The sequence below is a fragment of the Rhyacophila brunnea genome, unplaced genomic scaffold (assembly GCF_057557595.1).
Source record: "Rhyacophila brunnea isolate RB1 unplaced genomic scaffold, BYU_Rbru_1.0 scaffold_9, whole genome shotgun sequence".
In the NCBI taxonomy this organism is placed as follows: Eukaryota; Metazoa; Arthropoda; class Insecta; order Trichoptera; family Rhyacophilidae; genus Rhyacophila; species Rhyacophila brunnea.
This window is the reverse complement of record NW_028233361.1, coordinates 46938008-46964143: the sequence shown is the minus strand read 5'-3', so window position 1 is coordinate 46964143 and position 26136 is coordinate 46938008. Positions and strand designations below refer to the sequence as shown.

The following is a 26136-nucleotide window of genomic DNA, read 5'->3' as shown; positions in this document are numbered from 1 at the left end:
CTGTCGCGGTTAATTTAACAGAATTCATAATGAAAACGAGGAATATTAAACATTTTTATACTTATTGAAACTTTTTACCCGGAGCGGAGCAACTGCTGTTATTGATTCCTAACTTTGAGGGATGGAAATCATGTGCAACAAATATATTTTGAGATAATACAGACAGGTTTCTAGGCCCCAGTATTAGAAGCTACATGTTGTCAAGTCCAATTTAACGAAGAGGTACCGAAATAGAAACTGAAAATTATTACTTACACGAAAAAATTTCCGCTCAAAAACCTATTAAGTATACAAAAACACAGCGATGAAAGAAAAATCTAGGCTGAATATTCTAGTACACGACGACAAACTGAATTATTACTTGTAAAGTTGTAAGGTGGTACCCACTACCCAGTGAATGACGTCTAGGTCGTCTAGGGGGTGGCGAAGAGACGAGAAGAGTGGCGTCATTCTTGTAAATCTCGTCAGGCATACATTTTTGAGGACATTAGACGGGGGGGGGGGCACAAGCGAGGCGGTGTTGTCGGTGGCGCGCTCCGGTGACCTTTTACACTGGAATGAGCTACGCTCACACCACCCGAAACATAAATAAAGAGGCTACACAAACCGGAAACCATCCCCATGAGAGTTGCACAAAATAACTTTAAAAAATTCTGTAATTGCCATATTACATCTACAAGCAGTACGGGTAGCGTTGCCAAGTTGTACGGTTTTCTTGCAAGGTAAATCATTCTTGAGAAGGCATCTAACTTGGTTTAAATATTTTATTATTACAAACCAATACATATAGACATTTTCTGAAAAGTATGTAATTAGTATTTGTAAGTACATAATATCAGTGGCGAAGGGTGGAGGTAGCCTGTTAAGATCCGACATAAATAGTGTACACTACATTTTGTCAGTCAAACGTATTTGCTTTCATTGAACCAAGACTACAATGTATAAATAGTGTTGTTAGTTTTTAAAATTCAATGAAACCCTACCCAATCCAAGCCATAGTAGACAATAGTAAAAAAAATATTCGTTTATCTATAAAATATCTAAAATTATGCCGATATGTTTGGTTTACGCAGGGTTTAATGATTTTAAAAAAAATAACTTACACCATCTGTAATAATATGTATTCTTAATTCAACGAAAATAAATAAGTATGACTAAACTAACCAGCAATTGTAAATTTTATTCAATGAATACAAATAAATGACACAAAGTTTAGTCTGCACTAGTTATGTCGAATCTGAATAGCCTACCTCCACCCTTCGCCACTGATATTATGTACTTACAAATACTAATTGCATAGGTACTTTTCAGAAGATGTCTATATTAGTTTGTAATAATATAATATTTAAATTAAGTTGAAAAAATGATTTACCTTGCAAATGGTCTAATAATCGTCGCATCTCAAACGACAGATTACAATACGTATAAATTACCGCTCGGTAAAATCCTGGACGACAAACGGGACATTCGTTCGCAATGATATTCTGCTATTAGTATGTTATTTGAATAAATGCTCACGGCTATGACGTACACGTACAAATTACATGTAACTTAGGGCACCAAAGATCCTGACCAGTTACAAAGCGGGTTACCTATATAGAGGAATACCAAAAATGTGGCACAGTGACTGTTGAGGATTGAAGCGGGATGAGGCTCAGAAACTGTGTGAAACGTGGAAAAGAAAAAGGGTTTTCACACGAAGTCTCAAATACCTACAATGTTTTACATTCATTTAAATATATTAACTCTTAAAATGAAATTAAAGTTGAGCAAGTGACAGAAAAATAACACTTTTTTATAAAGCTTTTGCCTGTTGGATAAACTACCACAGCGGGTTGGAATTATGGATTATTATTTAAAAACTAGTCATTCTTGATCACATGAGTGAAATAATTAAAATATTTCGATTGTTATCAATGTTATCATAATCGAATAATCCGACACCCACCAATAGATATAGTGCAGGATCCCATAGACTTCTCGTATACATAATATGCGGAACGCATTCTGACAATTGGAATAGGTTTTAGGGGTCACCAAGATATATAATGTCGATGTTGCCAGGCGATATTAGTGGTCAATTTTTTTTTATTGAGGTTTTAATTTTTTTTCTTATAACCCACCAAAAATTGTTCTGAATTCTTCAATAAAACCAAGACCGAATCAGGGATTGATTGAAAATGCAATAATTGTACCATGCCATCGGCATGGTCGTAGAACGGTTCGTCCCATTTGAAAAAATAAAAATAGCGGGTAGTGCAATGTGATCAAAATTATTGATTCTTAGGATCCTCCTTGGCTTAAATTATTTTATTTAGTAGCATTTTTGTATAAAATCACCCAAATTGGTTTCTTTACTATATCTATGCATATGACATTAGTTTTAGTATTATGGTTAATCCAGAAACAGTGTAGGTTGCATATAGAGGTAGGTGAATAAATTAAATAACGATAACCACTAATCACACTATGTACACATTTTTATTAAAAAAAAAGAAACAACAAGTCAAGTGTTCAAACTGCTTTAAGTAAAGTATCATGATCACAGGTTTTACAAACACTACTTACACTTGTGCTGAAGCCCTTAAACAGTGTAAATACTTATAATATGTAAGCCTTGGAGATCGTCCCTTAGATGTGGTGGATTAATTGCAAAGATTTTTTTGTGAGCCCTCAAAATAAATTACAGCTTTTTAAATTTATTTGCTTTTGCTTCACATATGCAAAAATCAACGAAGAAAGTGAGCTGTACATTTATGGTGGATTTGACGACCACACACTATGGTTTAAATTGAAGGGATCAATTTTCACTGACGCCATTGATTTAAAATAAAAATCATTTAGAAGCAGACTCTAGAATGCTCTCATATATTTCATGCTGTAAAAATGCAAAATTTGGAGATTATTACAGTCCCGATACAGATGTTTTAATCTTAGGCATTTATTTCTGGAATAAACTTGCAACGATTGGTTGCCGTGGATTATGGTTTAAGAGATCTCAGAAGAAATCCCGTATTTTAGGATGCCATTTGGCAGCTGAATCTCTTGAAATATTTGTAATATTTTGCCGGCATTACATTCTTTAACCGGCTGCGACACCACTAGTCGAATAGGTACAAAAAAACAAGCTGTAACCATCTCGTTAATGAGTTTTGTCCAAGATGCACTTTCAGCTTTATGAAATGGATTGTTGGAGACCACAGCAGTTACAAGACCTGGAAAAAGTTTGCACTTACTCATTTATAAACAAAAAAACAACAGCGGATGAACTTCGATATAAATTTATTTCCCAAAATATTGGATTTAGTTTAAATTTGTCAAGAGTGATATGATTCATCGTATTTACAATATTTAAAGGCTTCAGCACAGGTTTATTTATGGAAAAGCTCACCTGATCCATTATTTGAGCCTATTTATTTCCTTCAACTTGGCTATAAGTTACGAGAAAATAATTTGTATCCAAGATAATTAATCACGAATGAACCTTTAACAAATTATTTAGTTAAACCATGCAAATGTAATTCTAACTGCCGTACATTATCATGTAGTTATAAGAAATCGGCTTTGACATGTATATCATTGTGCAAATGTGTAAGTAGTGTTTGTAAAAACTGTGATCATGATACTTTACTTAAAGCAGTTTGAACACTTGACTTGTTGTTTCTTTTTTTTAATAAATGTGTACTTAGTGTGGTTAGTGGTTATCGTTATTTTATTTATTCACCTACCTCTATATGCAACCTACACTGTTTCTGGATTAACCATAATACTAAAACTAATGTCATAAGCATAGATATAGTAAAGAAACCAATCTGGGTGATTTTATACAAAAATGCTACTAAATAAAATAATTTAAGCCAAGGAGGATCCTAAGAATCGATAATTTTGATCACATTGCACTACCCGCTATTTTTATTTTTTCAAATGGGACGAACCGTTCTACGACCATGCCGATGGCATGGTACAATTATTGCATTTTTAATCAATCCCTGATTCGGTCTTGGTTTTATTTAAGAATTCAGAACAATTTTTGGTGGGTTATAAGAAAAAAAATTAAAACCTCAATAAAAAAAAATTTACCACTAATATCGCCTGGCAACATCGACATTATATATCTTGGTGACCCCTAAAACCTATTCCAATTGTCAGAATGCGTTCCGCATATTATGTATACGAGAAGTCTATGGGATCCTGCACTAATAGATACACAATAATCAACCGTGCTTAGCCACGGAGAAAATAGATTAGCAAGGCCTGGGGCGAGGGGCGAGGGGCGAGGGGCGTCCCGGTTTACCGGTCACGTAGTCTCGTAAAAATATGATGACGCTTTTACGGTTAGGTTTTTTTTAGTTCGGCGGGTACGGTTTAGTGTTCGGCCGCGGAACATCGCGATTGGACTTTTACTTCGCCCGAAGATAAAAGGGATCGGAAGGCTATGCGAGAAATACTTAAACATATTTTTTTATACGGATGTCGTAAAATTATCAACATGTCACGGTCTGGTGGGTAGGTTTTTTGGGGCTTGCAAAACGTAATGAAGACGGTTTTCGTTTTATATAAGCACATTTCATAAGCATGGCAATGCGTAATACGCGTGTAATTAATTATGTGTCAATATGCACGAGGAGAACCACTGTTTTATGTGAATTACACAAATATAAGAAAACAAATAAAATTATTCATACATATTATTCTAGGAAGGTATTTTGAATTAAAAATGTTTTAATTAAAGTATAACAAAAAGTAAATGAAATAGTTTTGATTCAACACTGAATGTACACAATATTTAATTATGAAATATTCTTTTAATTCTTTTAAAACCTCAGACACGTCATCGTTTCCATTGGAATTATTAAAAGGTGTCATGAGATACTCATTTATTAAACATATTGAGAGCACTCCACCGAAAAGTAAAAGATGTGTGTTCGAGTCCCACTCGGTACATTTATTTTCTACAATTCAAAAAGTAATACTACCTTAAGTAATATCACAGTCGTATTAAATGGCGACACCCTTGCGCGCCAAAAATATAAAAAAAATAGTTTAGTGCGTCATAGAGGTAATGGCGCCTCTCGTGGTGCAGTGGGTAAGGCTACGATTCCCGGTGGGGACACAATATTTATATGATTTTCTTAAAGCCTGGGTGTTTGTAATTGTTCAAAATTACTAACAACCAAAACCCAAGGACATGGTTATTAGTAACACACATATAATATATTATAATAAATCAATTAAGTTAAAGATCCGAATAGTCATGTCTACATTCGTGCATTGTTTCGTTCGCTTTATGAATGCATCGCTGTGCATGCGTAGCCTGCACATTGCCTGCCTCAAACTGGTTTCAAAATGACCGATTTTCGTGATTGAAAGTGCTAGTGCACGTAGCGCCGCCAGCGTTAGATTTCTGTTTTAACACCATGTCAGTGTTGCCTACCAACTAGTTCCCCAAACAATGTATAATAGTAGTGTATAGTGTAATTTTACGCCAAATAAGCCAAACTACTATAAATTTGAACGATTTAAAACGAAAAATGCTCTGTTTACTTACTGTACGAAAACATTTTCTTGGCTACGAGTTAAAACTGTGAACTAACATGATCCGCCCATTTTTAACCGCAATTCCATTATAAGCTTCTCCCATTTAGTAAACAACAGCGCCAGGAAGCGTAGCCAAGAAGATGTTTTTGTACTATACTAACGCATTTGTATTAAAATCAACAATATAAAAACATGACAACACTGCTTCCCGTGAAAAAAATATTTGGCGTAAAAGTGTAAACAGTAAAGTTGACGCAACCTATGAAAGGCATAAATAGTTAATTGCGTTATTATAATATCACTTCACAAGTTATATGTTTTGGATACCTTCGTATATAGTTAAAACATCTACATAGACAATCGGCCCTGTGTGAGGGCTGAGAACAATTCTCGACAACAACATATCGTTAAACTTTAATCACCGGTCGTGTTCAATATACGTATCCTGCTGGTAAAATCTTTAGGTACAATTTGACAACTGTACTATTTGCCAGGAGGTGAGTAAATTGGTTACCTGCGAGGGTTGTCTTCGGGCCGGGGTGCGTCAGTATGCGGCGGCGTCCTCGCTGCGTTCGCACGCGCAGCGCCCGCCGCAACACCTGCCATCTGAAACCACAAAAAAGTTATTCAATTATAATTATTTACTTTCAAGTATTTTTTACAAAGGTTCCGTTTCTACGGGCGTAAAAGTTTGATAATTATTGACGACTGCATTATCAGCAATTATCTTTCATTGAGCTAAGGTATATCCCCAAAAAGGCGTGGTGTGAAGAAGGGAAAGCATATGTGGAAGAGATTTGGACAACAATTGAATACGTTTATTCTTTTCGACGTTCAATCAATATCACAATATGAAATAAGTTGTGTTATTTTCCATAAATTTTGGACAATAATTAATCATCCCCCTCCCCTCCTGACAATAATATTAGAATAACAATGCTTTCCTTGATAGTTTCCTTTTATGTAACATGTGTAAAAATTAATCCCCACGATGAGTAGGTAGTGTTAAAGTGTATGTTTCTGAATCTATAGGGGCGTCTTCGATTCTCGTATCTGGAAAAAATTCTGTGACGAATATGCAGATAAACAGTAAAAACATCTTGTAATGGTCAGTCTGTGAGAATCGTAATGACAAGTAACATTATTCAATTGGCAGGACTTGTGTCCATAGACAAAAATTCAATAATAATAATTATTATTGTGTATAGCTTCAATTGGCAGGACTTGTGTCCATAGACAAAAATTCAATAATAATAATTATTGTGTATAGCTAGCTGTAAGAATAAATATTAAGTGGTATAAAGGTTCAAATACATTATGATAAACATCGTGTACTGTCACGTGCCGTCACGGCGACAAATTTAGTCTATAATAAAACAAAGAACACGCGATTTTGACATGACGTCGCTATAGATTGGTTTGTCGAATATCCGTTTTCGTCCAAATCGATCTTTTAATGCAGAATGATTTTTTGTATCTAAATGGACTAGTACTATCCTTTTCTTTAAATTGCATTGTAATGAATACAGCAATCGTATGCTGTAAAACAACAGTTTAAATACCTCCATGTATTTAAATATACGATAATGAAATTTGTTTTTAGTCTCCTGAACATTTGACATTTGGTATATTCGACAAACCAATCCTACAGCGACAATGTGTAGGCCATGTAGAAAATTATAAAAAAAAAACTTTCATTGAGTCATGCGAGTGTCGATGCAGCGCGGTACGCGTGAGGTGACCTCATTGTTGTTCTGGTGATTTCGGCAGATTTTTCTAACTGACAATGTTCGTTTTTAAAGGTTCAAAATGTGCTACGGGATGGGAGCATCGGTGTGATAACATTTTAAATACCAAAAAAACGACATTGCACACTTTTTCCCGTAGCTGCAGCATATTGTGACCGTACGTGACTGCACATAACGTCATCATAATATATTTGAACCTTAATAGGTAGGTAATAATATAACAATGCACCTTAGTAATAGTATCTATTATTATTCCAACAAAATCACACGTTATTTAGGAGTGAAAATGATTTATTTATTACAATATAAAAAAAGAGAATAATATGTTGTATGGTCAATGGCCTGTTGACAATAATGGGCGAAGTAGTTTGATGAAAAAATCTTGTTATATAATATTTATCTCGTTTGCAATTATATATTTTTTATGATCGATGCCATGATGCCAGAAATGGCTGCGGACAGGTAATAATGCTAAGAGTGGGCTGAACATGGATGCTATATTCATTACGTTATGCTCTGTCCACTGCTGATTTTTTACAAGTGGGTACATGCGACGTCTATGATTCACAATGATAAATATTACATTTTTACACTCCTTTGTGTGTATGATTAAAGATAGTAAATGATCAACGTTTTATAAAAGTTATTAAATTCGTAATTCCTACCAAGATAATTGTCATATCTTCGTGAAATCATTCTCTTTGTAACAAATATTAAAAATAACACAAGTATTAATTCAAATAAAACACAATATTATATCCGCCGTTAATAAAATTAACGTAAGGACATTGTATTCATTTGGTCCGTCCACTTGGAGGGAGGGAACTCTACTCCGTCCTCTCCCATCCTTGACTTGGCTCAATATCAAGAATTTTCCCAGGATTTCATCTCTGGGCAATATGTCAAAAAAAGACTTACTATGAAATTAAATACATACTATGAAATTATTGGTACATACATTGTCGCAACTAATATGGCGGTCGCACTTTGGAGAAATAAGAAAGAAAATTTCAAGTTTCTATACCAAAATGTTCATATAATTTCGAAATCTTTCGTTAAGCCGTATATTAAATTATCATATAATAATATAACATTGATCACTGTCTATGCGTGTACTGTTACCATTTCGTTCGTCATAATCGTTTACCTCTGTCCAAGAGGCAGTCTTCGCCACTGACAGGTACTGAGTTTGATATTTTAACTGAAGCATAATGGCAAGTTAAAAGGAAAAAAAAGCCACGAAACTTCATAACTTATTTGTTGTTAAATTCTACCACCAACCAGTTATTGACTATTCCTAAATCATACTAAATTAAATGTACCCATCCCACGTATTAAAATTATGCAGTTGAAAACAGAGTTACTAAAAATCGGTAATAATAATTCCTAGCTTCATCTGCAATCGTTAGGTATACATAGTTGTATCATACATTTTAGACTCGCTTAAATCGAACAGAATCGTACTGCATGTATCCCTACGCTAAATAAAAATGTGGGGTTTGAAACGTTTCATTGGTAGCCGATAGTCAATTATACCTAGGGAGGGATCAAGGTGTTCGGCATTTTGGAGAATTATAGAAAAAATGTATTGTGTAGGCGGGTCGATGGATTTATTGACCCGGAAGTGTGCGAACGATTCCCACACTCCTCTTTTTATTATCACCTGGAGATGTCTCGCAGGTAATTACCATAATTTATTTGATATTCTTTAATTATAATTAGCGACCGGTTAGCTCGCGTAAACTGGGCTGGGTACTAGCCGTCAAGTTTGTATGATACTCGTATTAGAGAGTAATATTGTCACATAACTACTTCGTATGGAGACTATCAACCAAGTAAAGCTTGATAGATTGATGTTATATCAAATACTTCGTAAGGATACTGATAGGAAGATTGAGATCATTTTCGGTTAAATCACAGGGTTTTTTTTAAAACTGTACAATATGGAGACCTACGAATATTTCTTTTATGTAATTCATACCACACGCACATTAATACCACTAGGACTAGACGTTATAAAAAAGCAGCGGGAAGTCGCAGGTTTCGACATAACAGATAATATGAGGGTTCCTAGTGCGTCTAATGCCGCGACGTATGGTCGGATACAGCCCATATTATCATCCCCTCTTCGCCAGATTGACGGATGCGCGACACGCATTTCCAAATGAATCCACGTGTCCTGCATCAGTTGCGAAAGGTAGAGGTAGGCTGTGGAGATTCGGCATAAATAGTGCACACTAAACCTTTCTAGTCATACTTACAGTAGACTCCCGATTATCCGGGCCAATGGTGGGGAGAGGTGGCACGGATAAACTAAAAACACGAATAATCCGAATTATGGGTTTTTCTTTTTTAAATACCACATATTATACATTTATAAAGCAGATAATTATTTTAACATGTTTAATAGGTACTCATTAATTATTAAGATTTTTTAAAAAGATTTTGGTTTGTTTGCAGGAATCTTTCTAATATCAGTTCTAATTTTTCAAAGCGAGGTTCATGTTTACGAAAGCGAGCGATTGTTTTAGAATTAAATTCATGCACTGATAATCCACACACGGATAATCGGGAGTTTACTGTATTTGTTTTCATTGAACTAATAATACAAATTCAAGATGGTGTGGGTTAGTTTTTAAAATTAAATTAAACCCTGTCTAGACCAAACCATAATAGCAGTATTATGCAGTGAGAATCTGACAAAATAATGCACACTTTCTCAGTCATACCTATTTGTTTTCATTGAACCAATGACATAAATTGCAGTGAATTGTTTAAAAATTTAAAAAAAAAATCAAACCATAGGTATAGATAAAAAATTGTCTTCCATCTATAAAATATGTATGGCCCTAGTATTTTTTTTAAATCTTGGAATAACCGTTAAACTGCCGACAATGTAAAACAATAGCCCTTATACGACTTTTGGCTTAGCAACCTTAATATTATAGGTAACTACACAATTTTGACTATATGTAAATAAACGCATTTGAATATTTTATTCAGCTAAATTACATAGTAATGACAAAATAATCATGTGAAAAAAACAACAGTAGATATTACTGTCTGACAAGTAGAATTTAGGATAGAGACAATAATTATAGTAAAATGATATATTATGGTGTAAGTATAAAGGAATGTTTTATTATTACATTAAATGATCAAATCAACATAATCACTAAGAGATTACAGACAAATATATTAATAATAACTTCAAAATCATTTGTAATATTCCGGTCAACCACGTTGTCGAAAAGCTTCACTACAAGACAGAGCCTAAATAAATAAATGTGAAAAAATACTCATGGATGAGTATAATAATCTTCCCTTTAATTTATCTATTGCACCTATGTGCGGATGGTAAACTTTATCTGATTGCATGTAAAAATGACCTCGTCAAATTATTAATGAAAATATTTTTTAAGCATGTGCGAACCTTGAAACCAATATTTATTGTATTGTGTCCAGTGGTTCCAATCGTATTATGTAAGCTATAAAAATATATATCAAATCTTGCCATTTTTAATTAAATTTGAATAGAAACATTTTTTAGATTCACCCTACAATCAATTCCATTATGTCTTACATGTTATGCAGATATTTTAAACACGGAAACATGCATTTGGTACGAATTGATGTAATTGTTATATTACTTATACACATTACCATTATTTGACTACATCACTTGTACTGGAATCAAAACATTAATAATTATAATTAATTATATTATATCACACCAAATATGATAATAAAAATGTAGCGTGTCGACAGACTCGGTATCAACTATTTATTGGGCACATACAGGTAGCAAAATACAACGAACTACTATTATTTATAATATTTAGATGAGTAACAACAAAAATTGCATAAAGCATACGTACCTAATAGTATTGAAACGTAAAATGCCAAATATATAGATAGCAGATATAAACAATACTGCCGAGTTTCAATGTGTCAACTTAATATAATATAAATAATATGAATGGTAAAATTTCTTAATGTTCAATTTAGTCTGATTCTAGACAAGCCCACTGGGTCGCTGTAAAGTGTAAATACCTACTCGCCTACCTAGTTATTAAACATGTCGAGTATTACCGCGTTCTCACGTGGAGATTTTTGGCGTTCAACAGTATGTTGAATGAAAGTTGAACGTCAATTGAACGAATTAGTCCTTTCTATTTTTCGATGTTTAACATGTAAGTTAACTGCTTGCCTAGGTAAGTAACCAAAGTGATAACAACTCGCATCTGTACGTCAAACTTGTTTATTTCACTTGATTACGACTATCAGTCCAAATTAAATAGATACGTTGGAACATTCCTTTCGATGTTTCTTCAACATTTAACAGTGTTGAACGACAAAAATCGCCACGCGAGGACGCTGCATTATGTGACATGCCTAGCAGATGTGTATGTACTAAGCAATGCTCGTACCACCAGTTGTTTTTAACCGGACGGCGCTAGGGGACCTTCGCTTGGATTGGGATTTGGATGTTGGATAGAACTGTCTTATAGATACGAAATTTTTACACCAGTTTAACGCAACACGAATACAACTATGATTGTTGCTTACACTTTTAAGTTATTCATAGATGATACTTACATCGAAACGAACGAGTGCACCAACTGTATAAATACGAGGGGGGATTTATAAAAAATGTTTGTTCAAAGTGATGTCATAAACAAACATAAATCATTATACGCTAACAACAATATGATAATAGAAAAAATAAGAAGACTACAGACACCCAAGAAGACGAGTTACTTTGTTAATCTACTAAAATCGCGACTAAAATGGGCTGGTCATTTTCAAAGAGTTTACTAAGATCAACAAGTCCGGAATTTTTTTGATGTGATGCTATCTGGGTGGAGGAGTGTCGGAAAAAATTATGCTGGTTCGGTGAATCGTCTATGTCAAACGTGACAGCGTGATTAATAAGTGTGGAAATATGTAGAGGAGACCTTTATCCATCAGTAGATCGATCACGCAGTGGCGAAGGATGGATGTAGGCTGTGGAAATCCGACACAAACAGTGCACACTAAACCTTAGTCCAAACATACTTATTTGTTTTTATTAAACTAAGAATACAAGTCGCAGATGATGATGGTTAGTTTTTAAAATTTATTTAAACCCTGCCTAGCCAAACCATAATACATAATATATAAAATGGTAAAATTATGTCATAAATATATCTGATGTCAGATATTTTATTGATAAAAGAATATTTAAAATATAATATAGATAGGTAAGTAATAAAGTATAGTAAGTATGACTGACAAATTCTACACTAGTTTTGCCTTCGCTGCCTACCTCCATTATTATGGTTTAGCTTAAACAAGGTTTAATTAAATTTTAAAAACTAACTAACACCATCTGTAATTTGTATTCTTAGTTCAATGAAAACAAATAAGTTTGATTGACAAAGTTTAGTATGCACTATTTATGTTGGATCTCCACAGCCTATATTCACTCTCCACCACTGGTACCAAGATAGTGGAACCGATTTCACTTATATCCAGCTTATTGGATCGCTTTCTCAGGCATCGCTCCGACTGTGACATATTTTCTGTCAAAATAGAAATAAAAGGCTCCCCTTCAATATATCAGAAGAAAAACGGTGGGTCAGGACACCTAGACCGCGTTAGTTGGATTGTGTAGAAAGAAAGGTGCACAGCACCTCAGAGGTGAAAGTGGTAAAGGGGGCTTGCGGATAAGAGTAAAGACGTTTCCTGTTGTAGTGCTGACGATGATTATTGGTGATGAATGAATGAATGAATTAATGAATACGTCGGGAAATAAAAGATATTACACAGTATTCGAAGTTTAAAAGCGTGAGGTACTCAATCTGTGAACTTGAATACGAAATTGCAAAATGGAGGGAAAGGCATTAATAGGCATTCCCGGTCCCAATAGACGTCACCAGTCACCCGCCAGCACGCGCGCGGCGGAAATTAACAACAAAAAGGAGCACATTTTCGCATCAGGACGACCTGGGTTCGGTACCGCACAACAGACACGCAGTGGACCGGAACATTGGGTACAAAAAAAGTTTACATCTCAAATAATTTATTTCAATTAGGTACTGCCCACCTACAATACATATTATTGGCTTACTCATAGACAATTTAACAGCCCTAAGCAAAGTGACGCCCTCTATCATTTTTCAGTCTCAAATTGTATGATAATTCAATATTTCGTCTCGGCCATCTTAACTAAAGCAATAAAATGAAAATTGTGAAAATTCTTATATACAACATCCAAGACGTTTGGACGTTGAACGCTGGCAAGCAGGTTTACTTCTCGAAACAGATAGGTATATCATTTACCTACACAAAAACTACTTTCATAATATGGTTGTAATATTTGTGCGTATTTCATAATTTGCTACCCCCTCGTGAAGTAACTATATGAATGGAGTATCTGCCCGTAAACGACCATACTTTTAGAGTAGTTTAGTTGTCTGTTAATACTAAATGTATTCATTAGCAAACAAATAAATACATATGAACGTTATTGAAAAATAAGCTCCACATAGATTGCAATAAGGATAATTTGCCACCAAAATAAAATTCGTCTACATGTAGTTGAATAACAAAATATAAGTTGGTATTATACCAACATTTAAATTACGGTGATCATTGTAAATATGCGTTCATGTTTTTGGCCTGATCTGTAAACGAGTCCACTATGATATTAAGTCATTGACTAGGACCATACGACTATTGTTCTGGTGTATTAAAATCTAACATTTTCCCCTGTCAAATGGCTTATTTTTTACATCATAATTAGGTAAGTAAGTATCTACTTAAAAGTAAGTTTCTTAAGGAATAATTAGTAATCAAAATATGGTTCCTATAAAGATAATACACATGGCGCAGTCATATTACTTTAAGGGATGTCACGAAAATGTTTCCTATGACTTCAGCCAGGGTGTCCCAAGAGATGCGACGCAACGAGGATCGCCTGTATAAATTTGTCTCTCAGAGAGAAAAACCGATTCGGAACAGTAGTGAAGGTGGCAGCCAAAACCGTTTCCCATGTTCAGTAGGTACAACGTGCATTCACACATCGGTCGCCATTTTCCACTAGCTTAAAATCGAGCTAGTCAGTTACATAATAATATAGGTAGTCATTGTAGATAATTTGATGTAACAATTGAGATGTTAATTTGGCCTAGGAAAGAGCGAAAATTTATAATAGTTTATGCAAATTGCTGACACGTAAAAATAATGTTATAATTTCACACCACACAGTTTGGCACGTGCGGATGGCAGAAGAAGATAATGGTTTACTTTGAAATTCTGATTAAAAAATAAATAAGGACGAAGATATTATCGTATATTTATGTAACTTACTAAAAAGGAACACATCGTTTAATTGTACTGTTCTAATACTGGTGTTATAGCCGAAATAGATAATATTATATTCCTTTATTTGAATAAATAAAACATAGCTGAATGTTATTATAGTACCTAATGAAAATAATATATTTATTACTTTGCCCTGGCATTATTATGCACAAAGGCATATTAATCACTAATTGGTACAACAATATTGATTCTATAATTATTATAACGTGTCTGTTATAAAATGGAGTTAATCAGTGACAATAAAAACCGAACTCGTATAAAGAAACAAGACGGTAATCAGAGATTAGAGTATCTACGTATTATTAAGTATCAACCCTCTACGCCGTAGCCGCAACGCTACGCTTCTATACATAGGTTCTACGCTGTAGTGATGTACCTAGTAGTGTGGAATTCTCGATAAAAATAAGTTCGTGTATTGTTAGTTAGTTAACAAAGTTTGATCGATTTTGTGATACTGGAAATCAAAATACTGTATTTCTTGGATGGGTTTTCTTGTTACGATGTTTGTTTTTTATCTGCCTTACAGTTCAGTGGCAATCTTGAATGTAGGTATAATGTGGGGTATTTTAACAATATTTTTTTAGGAAAAATAGTTGTGTGAAGAATGCAAAAATTTGAAACTGCGTAAATATTTTTAAATCATCACCAGCTTTCGATGATCCTCTGCTGGATGAAGTCATACGCAGGTTTATTTCCCATTCCGGTCCGGACTTCTTTGCCATGTATTTCCGTCAGTTAATTATGCCATCATTTATGATTACGTCAGTCCTCGATGACCAATGCCATATCATTTATTCGGCGAACTTCATTACAAGTTAAGTTTCTCTCATGCAATATCGATTCCTGTTTTACATGCATACGAGAGAAATGAATGAACATGGTTCTACGAACAACCCCTAATCTACATTGTCTCCATTCACTTTACATATCAATTTCAAGATAAGTATACAGATTTGTGAACTCTTTTGTTAGGTCAACTATTGAAATAATGATAGTATTTCATGGATTGTAAAATATACTAAGCAGTTTCTTTTCTCGGTTTACAGAGGTAGAAACGTTTCCAAAAATAGAAATTTTGCACTTACTATAAATTGACCAACGATCACATTTGTTTAATTTTAATGTTTTTGGGCTATTGTTAAAAATGACTTGCGTCTTTAAAATGCCATTAAAATTTCTAGCGTCAAAGAAATACAGTTTCTTTATTCGTCTATAAGAGTGTGATAAGTATTAAAATTTACAAAAAAAATGTAGATTTTATCTTGATATTTCTCCATTGTTAACGCGCTGGAGAAGAAAAGAGGCAACGTAGGTATACCTACGTGAGTAGCGCGTTTGGCAAACGAGGTCACTTTAAATGCACCTTAATTTTTTCGTAAAACGACGAGTTTCCGGTCTGCGGCTAACGTTTTCCCACCTCTTGTAGACCCACCCCCTCCCCCCACACATTTACCGTACAAAGGTAGTGTGTCGCCGCCCCACGTCGGGGATGGTCAATCGTTTTAATAATTAGCAATAATTACAAACTGTTTTTTCCTAAAAAATTGGGAACGTGAACTTTAAAATTACCATGGTCTTCTTTGTCCACATTAAATACTTCTTAAATGGAGCATATTGACACCACCACGCGGTTCATCAAAGAATCCCTGTCATACGCCAGTCTTCTTGCGACTTCGCTTTCATTCTATCATGTAGCTCCGCAATATGCACCCTGTGGATAATAAACGGTTTTCCAGGACGCAGTAATCCTATTAGCTTGAACAAAATATAGACCAGGTTGACACACGTGGTCGAGCTGGGTCCGAAGCTATTCTTCTTTATACGCGAATGCATGGTTCAGTTTCTTACCTCATCGTTATTCTTTACAGGTGCTATGACTCACTACCATCAAAATGAAAGCGTCAAACAGACAGAAATTGGTTTTAATCGAGTACCACCGAGGCCCATGAGTCCCAAATCTCCGCATCGAGTTGAATGTCACTCCAGTCACTCCCATTCGGATAGTGAGATTTTTTGCGAAGTTCATTTCCTTTGATATGTATGCACAAGTATTCGATGCTGTCGGACACTATCGATGTTATGTTAGTCACGAAAATTCAGGGGGAAATCTAGTTCGGGATAGACACTTTATTGGTTTCCTTTGGTTCGATTTTCAAACCCACACGAGACGAATTATTATGTAGCCTTGCCTTTGTCGATTGTAACTTGAACGGCCCTGATTGAATTATCAAATAGGACAGTGATATCAGCGCACTATACAAACACAACAATACTAGTTATTTTTATTCATATTAGCCCCTCCAACGTTTCTCGGTCCCAGGTTCTCTGTTGCTACATATTTCCACCGAAAATGATGTGATATCGTCGATACAGCAGGGCTTAAAGCACCCCGCGGTAGTAGTACCCCCTGAGTACCTACTAGTGTATGGGAGGTCACTTTTTAATATTAGTACTATTCAGGAGCCTAAATCAACGCCATGCCGACGAGTACTTAATTTTGAATTTGGAACGGGTTACGAAATTAATACTGCTATCACCTAATATAATGGTGATGAAATCTAAAATATAATTTTGTATAACACCATCTATATATGTGACACATTCAAAATCACAACAGAATCATAAACATATTTTAAAATAGTAGTGCATTGTGTAAAATTGTTAAGAATATCTTCGTCACTCTTATTGAAACGCCCACAGTTTTCAAACAAAATTCCTAAAAAGTATACTATTTACCCGTAAAAATTTGCCAATACCAGAAATGCCGCAAGTTACTCTCTTCTGCGGTCGGAGCAGGGCGAGGGTATGTGGCCCTGGGGGAGTACACAGCAGAATGGGTAAATTATCACAGGTTAGGTGCTCCGCAAAGACTTTCCGGGAATTTGACCGAACAAGAGGCGGAAGAAAATCCATAAATTAATATACAGTGACTCCAACATAGTCTTGCGACATTGTCAGCCAGTAAATTGGTTCGTTTATTAACAATGTCGGGTATATACGAGTACGTTATTAACACTCCCGTTGCCATGAAGAACTCGCACTTTATTTAGGCCCTTAAATCATGGATACCCCATTTATTATTATATACAAAAAAATCTACTTTTAGCTATTTGTAGATAAAATGCTTATGCGTAAAAATAAAAATGCACAAGTAGTTTAATTGAATGTTTTCTATATAAAATTAATCATTTTCCAAAGTCTGATCGATATTTTGATAAGACAGTGATAGGGCTATGTAAAAAGATATACGTTAGAGAAACCCACATAATAATTTTGTAAAGTGAGACACTATTATAAAATGTTATTTGTTAGAACAGCGAGACCAATTTATGTGTTTGTTCAATTTAATTATATGACTGATGGCTCGTATAAATCCTCCCATAATATAACGAACCTTGAAATTTAAAATGTTCCGTGCATCTGACGATAAATGCCAAACTAACCCTTAATGTAATGTTATTAGTGTTTATTTTATCATGTTAACTTTGCTTCATATGACGTTTATTCCTAAACACTTACCTTAAATTCCCGGTATCTCGGGCATGTCATAAAAACCTTTTTACCCAGATTTAGAAGAATACCAACCCTTATTACAAGGTCTGTAAAGTTTACATCAGTTTGTGGAACATGTGCATTTGAAAATATACCTACCTCGAGTGACCTGCACAAAAACGCACAGCAAGCGGTCGGTTTTCCTTTGTGCATATGAGTACTTGCATATTCTACCTCTATAATAAATTATATTGTAGTTATAAATTACTAATAATAACTTATGCCCGAAAAGAATATTATTTAGTCAGGACATGCATTTCAAATACAACTAGATATTCTTTTGTTTATGAAGTATGTAGGTATACAATAGTCGCAGAAAGTATTTTTAGTATTTTCAATAGTATAGTATACACGACATTCTCGTGGTACGAACCACTATGCTTTCTTTCAGTTGGTTACGTCTAATGAATAAGTGCTTACTGATATTTATTTTTATCTTTTTTATTTAAAAAAAATAATATTAGTGAGTAGGTACATGTCTAAATAATTAATTATATTGAAACTGTTGCATTTACATGTAGTTATTATACTATAACATTAACTCCATGTTATTATGTCCCTGAAATCAGTGAATTTATTTAGGTAGGACTAATACATTTAAGATTACCTACTAATTATTAATTTTGCTTTTAATGTCATAAGTACCAAATAATATTATTTTATTATAAAAATGTTATCATACTCAATCTGATGTAGGTATAAACATAATATAATATTATTTCTCTGCACCCCAAGTCTGTAAAATCAATTCATTTTATGTTGGTATACCATTTTGGACATAGTCCGTACATAATGGTATTGACTAAATTTAATGTAAATTGCAAAAAATACCTCTATCACATGTATAAAATGTTTTTATGTATTTTGTATATATTATGTAGGTAATGTTATTCTTAATATTTTGCATTTCAGAAAGTGAGTATTTTTCTTAGAAATATAATAGTAGGTAGTTTTATTATTTCGATTGTTTTATATTATAATATAAAGTTATGAGTCACCATTTAAATTTTAATTAGATAATATTATGTAGATATATTCATTTGTAGTTTGTATAATATGTTATGCTTAGAAAATTAAGTTAAAACGTAGTACAATGAAATAGTCGTAATGGGAAAACCACAGATTTAAAAAAACCCGCAATTTAACTGTACCTCCACGGTGGTGTGGAATTCAGTACAATTTTTGAAGTAAGGGGTCTTTCACACCGTTATCTTCCACCTAAGTAAATCTAATGATTGTTTTATTATATGTAGGTAAGTATAATGTTTAGTATCTACAAAAATACACAAGTATTAAATTACGGTTCCTATCAAATACATCAGTGATTTCCAAACTTAATGTTATTACGCCTCCTTTTTAAAAAAAAAATGAAACTTGGCGCCTCCCCCCTTTATTTCATTAAATAATTCAGACACCTTTTTAAATAGTCAAAAATGTAGGCACTAATACAAAAATAAAGAAAACTTAAATATATAAATAATAAACAAGGTTTTACTACTTATATTACTACTTATACTTATTTAAATTAATTTATTTTTCATGCGATGGATGTTTAAAAAAGATTTTGCGAAAAGCGAGCCCCTAGGCCAGGATATTTGTCGGGCCCACCTACCTATCTCTGAGGTTAAGGGCAGTGTGGTACTATAATGTAGTGTTTCCTAAATTATACACATACACGGGAGTTATCATTACATATATCACTCATGATATAGGTATCACATCAAACGTACAACTACCTACATATTTAATATATCATAGTTTTGAAATCAAATGATTTTTTTACTATTAGAGTAAATTTGTGAAATAAATAATGGGGAAAGTGCATTAGCAAACTATCATAACGCTCAGTAAATAGATTTTTGTTTGCTTCAATATATCTGGCGCAAAATCATTTAAAAGTGGAAACATGACGATTTTTTTTTTAAATTTTGATTTCCAAAGCTCCAATTTTTTATGTATGCCTTCACTTTGTCTTTTTAAATCAGTCAATGCATTAGTGGTCCTTGCATTGATTTATTCACTTTTTTTTAATTTGAACTAAATAGACAAATTTAACAACAGTTATCATTCGTTAACAAATTTGCCTCAAATTTCAATATTATGATTTGATCCTTGTATATCATTTTTTCACGAGATAGCCAGCACACTCAACAATAGTATAGAAGTGAGGTATTAAAAAATTAGTCTACATATTATTATCTTCAGACAGTTTAACAAACAACGTTTTTTAGGACTGTTTTTATGTAGTTTATAACTAGCGGCTGTTTTATAAACTTTATTTGCAAACTGCAATCATGACGTGGCTTTATTTGTGTAAAACTTTTCGTGCCTACCTTCGCAACACTGCGCACCTACCAGTTTGGCAATATATAATATGTATGAAAGTACATTTTTATGGAGATACAATATATTTATTTTAACATAGACTAGAAAACCTCTTGTTATGAAATTCTCGAAAGGTGGGTATATTATAGACTTACTACATGCGTATAGGTACACATAGCGTAGTGATTTAATTTTTATTATGTGTAATTATTTCAGCATAATAAACATAACATTAAATAATTTTAGTGGAAACTATAAGATTGAATTATTTTTGTTTTTAATTATTCTTATATAAATATTTAACGTGTTTTGAAATTATATTATAGGTGAGATACCCGGCTTCGCACAGGGTCGCTTAGTGGATACATTTACCTTAGATATTTAAAAAATAATAATGAAATTATCTTTTTAATATTAAAATATCTGTGTAATACAATATGAAAGTAATTCTAATAGGAGTAAAGGTCAAACAAAAGAACTGTAAATTAAAATCGAATCCAAAATATGCAAACGTTATTAATAGTATTAATATGTAGTAAAAAATTCAAAATTGGATGGAACAAACAAACAACAAACTTTGTATTTTATATAATACTAACCATCCCAGGTGTGCGAACAACAACTGAGAAAAATTTCATCGCAATCTGATGAATGTTATAAGAACGCATACGAATAGAAGAAGAAGAAGAAGAAGATAATTGTACTAATTTAGAAACCTTCGCGGGTGTTGGCACAATTACTGACGAAAGTTTTATTAAAATCGGATGAATGGAATAGGTACGCATACGAATAGAAGAAGAGGAAAAATATTGTTGTACTAATTCAGAAACCTTTGTAGGTGTGGGCACAACAATTGACGAAAGTTTCATTCCAATCGGACGAATGGTATAGGAATCATACGAATAAAAGGATATAGAATAAAGACGATGAAGAAGAAGAAGATGGTTGTACTAATTCAGAAACCTTTGCGTGTGTTAGCACAACAACTGACGAAGGTTTCATCGCAATCCGATGAATGGTATAGGAACCATATGAATAAAAGAAGATATAATGAAGAAGAAGAGATAGTTTTTCTAATTCAGAAACCTTTGCGGGTGTGCACACAACAACTCACCAAAATTTAATCGCAATCGGATGAATGGTATAGGAACTATATAAAATAAATGAAGATAGAATGAAGAAGAAAAAGAAAATGGTTGTTCTAATTAAGAAACCTTTTCAGGTGTTAACACAACAACTAACGAAGGTTTTATCGCAATCGGATGAATGGTATAGGAACCATATGAATAAAAGAAGATATGATGAAGAAGAAGAAGATGATTTTTCTAGTTCAGAGATCTTCGCGGGCATGCGCACAACAACTGATCAAAATTTCATCGCATTCGGATGAATGGTATAAGAACGCATATGAATAGAAGAGGAAGAAAATAGTTGTACTAAATCATAAACCTTTGCAGGTGTTACCACAACAACTGACGAAGGTTTCATCGCAATCCGATGAATGGTATGGGAACCATGCGAATAAAAGAAGATATAACGAAGAAGATGGTTTTTCTAATTCAGTAATCTTCGCGGGCATGCGCACAACAACTGATCAAAATTTCATCGCAATCGGATGAATGGTATAAGAACGCATACGAATAGAAGAAGATAGAATAGAAAAAAAGGTTGAAGAAAATTGTTGTACTAATTCAGAAACATTCGCAGGTGTCGGCACAACAACTGACGCAAGTTTCATTGCAATCGGACGAATGGTATAGGAATCATAAGAATAAAAGAATATAGAATGAAGACGACGAAGAAGAAGAAGATGGTTGTACTGATTCAGAAACCTTTGCGGGTGTTGCCACAACAACTGGCGAAGGTTTCATCGCAATCCGATGAATGGTATAGGAACCATATGAATAAAAGAAGATATAATGAAGAAGAAGAAGATAGTTTTTCTAATTCAGAAACCTTTGTGGGTGTGCACACATCTTCTTCTTCTTCGATGACGCTACAGCTCAAGTCGAGCCCTGGCCTCCTCCACCGCTATCCTCCAGCCGGAACGGTCCTCCGCACGTCTTTTCCAGTTCCTGATTTTTAGTATCTGGTTGGCATCTTTTGTAACATTATCACGCCATCGTGTGCGTGGCTTTCCCACTGGCCTTTTTCCTCCTGGGTTTCCTTCGAGGATCTTCTTCGGTATCCGTGACTCAGGCATGCGCTGGACATGGCCTGCCCAGTTTAGCCTCTGGAGTTTTATGAAGTTGGAGAGTTTTGAATCTTGGTATAAGCGGTATAGTTCCGTGTTGTACCTAATTCTCCACTCCCCATCATCATTCATGGGTCCGTATATCCGCCTAAGGATCTTTCTCTCAAAGCAATCCACCATTTCAGCTGCTTTTACATTTAGCGTCTATGACTCGCACCCGTAGTGCACACATCAATTCACCAAAATTTCGTCGCAATCGGATGCATGGTATAGGAACGCATATGTCAGACAGACTTTCATTTGTATGTATAAGATATAGTCTATAATCTGCGCGCAAGTGCAAGCAATAAGTTGACAAAGTTTTATCGCAATCGGATGAACGGTATGGCAGCGCATAAAAAAACGAACAAACAAACTAACAAATATTCATTTTTATATTATAGATTATAATCAGGGAATCGATATTGCAAAATTATAAGTATTTTTTTTATATACTAGGGAAATTATCTAAAAGTAGGTAAGATATATCTAAAGTCTTAGAGGTATAGACTTAATACGTGCGTATAAGTTCAAGTAGCGTAGTTATTTATATTTATTAATGTGTATTATTTCAGCATAAGAAACATGATATTAAAATATATTTAGTGGAAACTATACGATCAATCGGAGTATTTTTCTTGATTAATTGTTCTTATGTAAGTATATTATTTTAATGTGTTTTAAAATACGATTTTTAAAAATACTTAATAACATGATACAATAAGATCACAGTGTTTTAAAATTATATAGGGAATCGATATTGCAAAATTATAACTATTATTTTATGTGGTGAACGTGATAACGCAAGTCCACACAGATGTTATCCTACCTAATAACATCCCTCGTTCGCTTCGGATGAATTAGCCACCCCCACTCTCCGTGAAATGGCAGCGTATGTTGGTTGTTCCATTTAAAACAGACCGAGACACGCCGTGGCTTAGATATGACGTACTTTTATCGATGTCCGATATTATACACGATTATAAGATAATTGCATGTAATATACACAGAATAAAATGTTAAACGATGACTAAACAGTATTTAAAAACATACTTTACCTTTTGAAGCAATCAATTAGCTTTTAAAATGCCTTAAAATGCCAAATTTCTATCGGGACACTGAGTGGACGGCATGGGAACGGGCGTAATTTTTTTATCATGGTAAGGGAAAGGTTAACCATGTTACTTTTAAAAGATATCTGGAAAGGCTTTAGACAAAATAACTTACGAATCTGTGATCGTTAGGAAAGTAACGTACATTACAAAAACAAGTATAGTAACAAGAGTTAACTAGGTTACTAGGAGCCTTGGACACATAGGTAATCAACAAAAGGAAATAAATATACCTATTGGAAGTAAAATATTATATTCTTATTTGTTTTATTATTCAATAATGAATATACATAAGGTTTTAAGAATGTTAGATGCTTTATTATAGAAAAAAAAACATAATTAAACGAAGTTATAAGGAATAATTATTCATATGAATCATAGAGGGATCGATAGTTTAGAGGCGAAAGTAAGTACCTATTCACCCGGAAAGTTAAAGATGTATATTAAATTTAATGAACCTGTTTGCAGAATAAAACTTAAAGTAGAGTGGTTTTGGTCACCTGAATAACGTCGTCAAACGTGATATTCAAGGGTTGAAAAATTCCGGTGAAAGGTAGACCTGAAGACCGCTAAATCGATTAGGATATCGATATATTCCACTTGCGTGAGCATGAGTTTGGGTGAACACATTTTTAAAATAGAGTCGATATAGTTTATTCGCTGTACCTACATTCGTGTAGGTATTTTTTATGTGTCTATTTACTATATTACTTACAGTTTTTTAATAAATATTGTGAATACTGTCGCATACCATGTCTGTAATATAAATCATAAAGTTCATTGGGTGTTCAATAAATTTATATTTGTATTTAACGTCTAAGGCCAAGACACACGGCAAAACAGACTACATTTCCGTGTGTTTTGGCCCTTATATGTGGCCCCATTTGCTCGGTAACTGTGGTCGAATATAATACCTACACACATGAAGTATTATTGTCACCCGTCCCTAGTCACACTTCTATAATATTATATGGATCGAGTGGATAGTTTAAGAGTGTAAATGTTGTGGGTTCGTATGCTCCGTCTGGACCTTCTATCGACGCAGTATTGACAGCCCTGAAGTCGTGATTATACAAGCAATGAAGTGCAAGCAACCTGTCGATTTATTACATCATAAATTGCCACTGCATTTGATAGCCGATATCCGAAACAGATCACTCAGTCGTGCCGAGCGAGATATTTGATATATTGCACTAGTTATTAATTATACAAGAAATAATGCAATGCGATATGCATGTAGGTAGATACCTACTTATGGTATATCACAGAAAAAAATGATCACCTACATGCATACTGAATGTATTATTCTTTATCGATCAAAATCAACAGTGTTAAAAGTTAGTATTATGTAAATAAATATCTCGAAATTATAATGCAAAGCGATTACAGAGGCAGTGGCGAAAACACAAGTAGACTGGGATCATTTTGGGATTACACACCTACAATAGACAATAACAACCAGCAGGTACGAAATTACCGGTACTCTGGGTGCACGCAGGATTAGGACTCCGCGTTGACACGAGGCCCCCAAAAAAAGACTTTATGTAAATATTTCATATCCTTGACTCATTTTTTAAAAATTCACAAAAAGCTCATATTTTCGACATAGCAAGAATATTAGATATATTAAGCAGATTAAAATACTTCAGAATTCACAGAATTGCAAAATTATTATTATAATATCTATTATGAATACATTAAAAGTTTTGATTAAAAATTGAAATTTTGGACTCGCTGACAATCGGAAAGCGAACGTCGAGCTGTGAAACGTCAATTTGTTTCGTGATGGCGACGGGGTATTAATTCTTAAATCGTGTAAAGATGACTAAAAAACATTACCCATTTACTTGAAAAAGAAAACATGTCAATGAATATATTATTATTGTTACGAATAGAACGATGACGAAAACTGTCTTCTTGAAATCACTACCTACGAGGCAGAGCATGCAATAAGAGGCATGAAAAATGGAAAAGCTCCAGGAGAAGATGGGCTTACGATTGACATTCTCAAGAGAGCCGGACAGACCGTGAACGAAGTGCTAGCACAGCTGTTCACAACCTACCTGCGCGAAGAAAATGTCCCAGAGGCGTGGAAAAGTGCTTCGATCATCATCCTCCATAAAAAGGGAGATCAGGAAGACCTGAAAAATTATCGGCCAATCAGCTTATTGCCAATTCTGTACAAAGTCTTTACAAAAATACTCTCCAACCGCCTAGAAACTGCTCTAGATGAGAATCAACCGAGAGAGCAAGATGGGTT

The 26136-nt window shown here is 34.0% G+C and overlaps 1 protein-coding gene across 5 annotated transcripts in view; it reads right to left on the bottom strand.

Moving 5' to 3' along the window:
- Spn (protein phosphatase 1 regulatory subunit spinophilin) overlaps positions 1-26136 on the bottom strand; it is a 241724-nt gene that overhangs the window by 112572 nt on the left and 103016 nt on the right. For all 5 annotated transcript variants that reach the window (XM_085959922.1, XM_085959924.1, XM_085959926.1 and 2 more), the window contains exon 2: positions 6053-6144. The gene's annotated coding sequence lies outside the window, so the exon portion shown is untranslated. The remainder of the gene's footprint in view (positions 1-6052; positions 6145-26136) is intronic.